The sequence below is a fragment of the Tachysurus vachellii genome, chromosome 17 (assembly GCF_030014155.1).
Source record: "Tachysurus vachellii isolate PV-2020 chromosome 17, HZAU_Pvac_v1, whole genome shotgun sequence".
Taxonomy (NCBI): Eukaryota; Metazoa; Chordata; class Actinopteri; order Siluriformes; family Bagridae; genus Tachysurus; species Tachysurus vachellii.
In genome coordinates this window covers 932501-937500 of record NC_083476.1, presented here as the reverse complement: position 1 = coordinate 937500, position 5000 = coordinate 932501, and the positions used below count along the sequence as shown (strand labels likewise).

Here is a 5000-nt window from a genome sequence, read left to right as displayed (position 1 = left end):
TAAATGAAGGTTCTCGCTGTAACATACCACACACACACACACTCCACCCTGTTTTAATTGCAAAATTAAGGCTAACAAAAGAAAAAACCACAGGATCTTAGGTTTTGTATTAAAACACTTGGCCAATGGGAAAATGGAAAAATTAGACTAAAATAAGAACAAAATCAGTTGCTAAGCAGCGCTGAGGATCATACCATCTTATATAATTTAATAATTACTGTATTATTATAATTATAGGTATAATTCCAAGACTGTCAGATTATTTTTAAAGTAGTGTTGGATCGTGTTACTGAAGTGGAATCATGTGCCAAAGCTGGCAGGAATGTGAAAGTGCAATAAAGCAGGTGATGAAAATGCTTTTTATGTTGTTGTTTTTTTTTTTAGATTATCATGAGTCGTGATTAGGAGAGATAAAATCAATAACCAAGCCTGGCACTGTGTTTAGGATTACTTCCTTCTTAAAATGTTTTCTTGGTCACACCTAAGTTTGAAACATACAATCTCTCGATGCATGTTTTATATTCTTTGGAAAGCAAAGCCTTTGTGTGTATGTGTGTGTATGTGTGTGTGTGTTCATAATAATGTTTTTTGAATAATATACTTGGCCTGAGTCCTAACAGAATTTTTTATCATACCCCTCAGTGTGGAATGTAATCATGCAGGAAGTGACAGTAAAAAAAAAAAACCCCAGCAAGTTAAATAGCAATGTTTTATTGAATTAACCTCAATTATTCCAAGAATTATTATTTAAAACTTGCATGAGAACAGCATGATAAATCTATGTGAGGATTTTGTAATAAGTGTGAGGTTCACATAGCTGCCATTCTGCTCTGGTCTTTGTTTTTGTATTGCTTTATCCGCTGTGATGAGACGTGCAGGAAGACGTTCAGATCAGATGAAGATGGCAACCGAGCGTAGCTATGTGTGACGTAACACTTCATCTGTAGAGGTAGTCAGTGTTGAGAATAATGTCGCTAAGCAACTGGAAAATATGGGAGATACAGTAAGCATACGCTAGCAGTGATTGAGGCTAACAATTCAGTTACCTAGAACGTAGCACAGAGCTGTATATACACAATACGCAAAGTTGAAATGTGACACGATCCTTCAGGACCATCAACATTTCCCAGCATCATGCTAGCAGAGTAGCAGATGTCTCAATGTCTCAGATGTTACACCTCAGAAAAAGATTTTTATGACTATTAAATTAAAACTTCCTGCTGGTGATTCAGATCACAATCGTTTAACGACCTTTATTTGTCCTCCAGCGTTTGTGATTCTTAGGTACATATTAGATGTTAGGCAGGATGTATGTTTGACATAAACTGCCACATTTCCACATTAACTACACATTCCTGTTTCTTTTTTGTTTTGTTTTGTTTTTTTAAATAAGAAAACGGGTTCTTCGAGGACAAAACGTGATACGATCTGCTTCAGTGCTGTTTAAGAGACAAGGCCCTTTGGTTCAGTTCCTGAAAGAAAAAAAACAGCAGTTAATATGACTGAGGCATGAAACATGAGGCATGTCTTTAAAACTCCTTTAAGAATTCACTAATTAGGGGTATTTGTGTTAATTATATCACACACACACACACACACACACACAATGCAGAACAGCATTTTGCTAATAAATGTTCAGCATCAGAAAGCTTGAAATATTTGATGTAGTTTAAGAGTTTTTCAGGAACTGAGGATGTTGCATACAAACTGGTTTTGACATAAAAAAACATACAAACAATATATTTTTTTCTTTTTATCTTCTTGACTTATAATTATAATATAGATAATTAACACATAATATGTTAAATAAGATATTGTCATTTTTGAGATATTTATATAATTACATATTTCAGCCTTAGAGATTATTATGTATGTGTGTATTCAATAGCAGGAAATAAAGAAAAGATTTTCAAATGGGATAAAAAAAAGCATAAACTGTACAACTGGAATCAATTTAATCTGGAACCAGTTTGCTGGTTTTCCAGTCTGGAGCCAGTTTCAGTGAAACCACCAGCACTGAAATGAGTTCCTATAACAGCAAGACACACACTGATTTAGTCCCTTATAAATACTGTAGTCACATAACTACACAGCATTTGTGTGTGTATGTGTGTGTGTGTGTGTGTGTGTGTGTGAGAGACAGAAAGAGAGAGAGAGACGACAGTACACAGCACCAATGCATTACAAGTTATTATAATACCAGTGCAAATGTAATTTTAGATAATTGCTTATATTTATTTATAAAGCAAACATGAGGGAAAGTTGAGTGGAGAGTTTTTTTTAATAATAATAACAGTATTATTAAATATGTTATTATTATTATTATTATTATTATTATTATTATTATTATTTTTATTATTTATTTATTTATTTATTCATGTAGAATATAAATCAAATATTTATATAAAAATATATTTATATATTCATTTATTTACTTATTTATTGATTTATTCATTCACTTACTCTCATTAAATAACCAGGACAGAACCACTGACTCAACTGAATTCCACAACTGCATGTGTCTCTTCTGCAGTTGATTCATCCTCTAACACATACTTAACACACAGTGCTGCTAGTAGCAATTAACGCAAATCTATATAATTACATAATTAGCAATACGAACGATAATTCTAATTATTGTCAATATTGAGTTCTGGAGCAGTTTTTAAAATCCGGTGAAACCAGTCTGACTCATGCTGAAGCATTCTTTATGTCCCACACACACACACACACACACACACACACACACACACACACACATGTAGAAGGTGCAGTGTCCCATTACTAACAGGTTGTGATGTCACTCAGGTAAAGTGCTCCTGGTCCTGTTTGGTGTTCGACAGTTGGATCAGTGACTTCATGGCAGAAACACAAGCGTGCAGTCAGACAGAAGACAGAAAGACGTTAAAGACAACGTACGTTGGATTTGTGCAGATCTTGAGGATCTAGGACATTTAAAGAAAAGAATCACAGGTAAGATCTGAGACATATCAGACAAACAATCTGAGTTAAATAAATCAGGGTGAATTATTCGGGGCCCGGAGGTCCGTCATGCACAGCGAGAGTGTGAAACCGTGCAGCGGCGTGTGATCCATCAGAATTCACACGGAATCCAAAAATCAGTGTATTGTGTCAGGTTAACATTCTGCATTATTTATTATCATTTAGAACGACACTTTTCTACCTCACACTTCTAATGGAAAGTCATTCAGAAGAACAAACAATTTTGTGTAACATAAATCTGTAATGTAATATTTAGTAAAACTCTATTGTGAAAGTTCTTTATTCTGCTCTCAGATGCCACTGAAAACTAATCCGAACATCAAATAGAGTTAAGATACACGGCACAAAAATCTACAATAAATCAGTGAAATGCCGTAGAAAATTAAAATATAGAAAGATTTCTATAACAATCTTGAATTTTACTCTATGATCAATTGATAAAATAATGTACAATCTGTTATGTGAGAGAAACGTTCTGTTTTGAGGTAATGCACACTCTCATAGTAAGAGGGAGCTGAAAGACAATTTAACACTAAAATATGAACATAATTAATGGTTAAATTGTTTAGTGGTGTGTTTTAGCTGCCTGTTACACACACGGACCTTTCGGACACAGGATTAAACAGATCTTTACTAATATTTTACCTCTAAAGCTTCATCTAATAAATATAAATATTCTGTTAAAAGAGTCGTCCCACAAAAAGTCCACAGATTTCTTTCTGTGTGTTTTAGTTGTGTTTAATCTGTTTTTAATCTTTTTTTATTTAAATGATTTTTATTTTATTTTATTTTATTACAATCTCACATTATTTTGAAAATAATTTAAACATACATTAACATTTCATCAAATTACTCGACTAAGAGATTTTTTTCGGTTTTGTGTGAATAATTCAGAATTTCAGAACGTTACTGAAATTAAGAAAATTCTGTAAATAAATCCAGAATAAATAAATAAATAAATCCAGGAATAATAAATTAATTAATTACAGATTGTAGATCGTTTCTACTTCTTCTAAATGTTTTAATACATAACTCAAACTGTACAAATGTGTGTGTGTGCGTGCGTGTATATATATATATATATATATATATATATATATATATATATATATATATATATATACACATGCACACACACAAATTTGTACATATATAAAAAAAAAAGTGACATGACATACAGCTAAGTATTTAACCCATCCAAAGTGCACACACACAGCAGTGAACACACACACACCATGAACACAGCAGTGGGCAGCCATTTATGTTTTGGTATTGCTGGCCCGAGACTCGAACCCACAACCTTAGGGTTAGGAGTCAAACTCTCTAACCCTATAGCTATATATGTATATATATATATATATATATATATATATATATATATATATATATATATATATATATAGAGAGAGAGAGAGAGAGAGAGAGAGAGAGAGAGAGAGAGAAAATTTACTGTCATCCTCTATTAATAAACAGATTTTTAAAGAATAATATTTCAGCACTGGCTCTCTGTCGTTGGCAGGATTTAAACTCGGAATCGGTGTATGAGAGTTTTTGTAGAATGAAAGAGCCATAACTTTAATGTGCAGACTGTAAAGACAGTGATGTTGGTTTATTATTTAAAACCGATATCATAAAAACTGACTTTCCACCGGCTGGTTTAGTGCGTTATAGCTATCAGTTTGACAGAACTGTCCCTTCAGGATATAAGAAACAGGAACGAAACCAACTGGATTCCACTTTCTGTTAACATGAGAAACATCGAACACGGAACACATTTAAAATGTAAGAACTGAAGTAGAAGTCGAGCGTCACACTTTTCACTCCGTCCCTTTTACCTTATACATATTCAGTCTTTCACCTGTTGATCTCTGGAGTTCCTGTTTGAACTGAAAGTCCTTTTTTCATTAGGAGTGTAAAGAAAGCATTTTTCTCCAGTTGTAAGGAATGAATCTGGTCCTGTCTTTTTTTTTTTGTACACTCTTTTCATTAAATGACAA

The 5000-nt window shown here is 33.0% G+C and overlaps 1 protein-coding gene across 1 annotated transcript in view; it reads left to right on the top strand.

Annotated features, from left to right (window-relative positions):
* The first annotated feature begins 2801 nt into the window (after positions 1-2801).
* arid6 (AT-rich interaction domain 6) overlaps positions 2802-5000 on the top strand; it is a 9279-nt gene continuing 7080 nt past the window's right edge. Inside the window, exon 1 of the mRNA XM_060891375.1 lies at positions 2802-2973. The gene's annotated coding sequence lies outside the window, so the exon portion shown is untranslated. The remainder of the gene's footprint in view (positions 2974-5000) is intronic.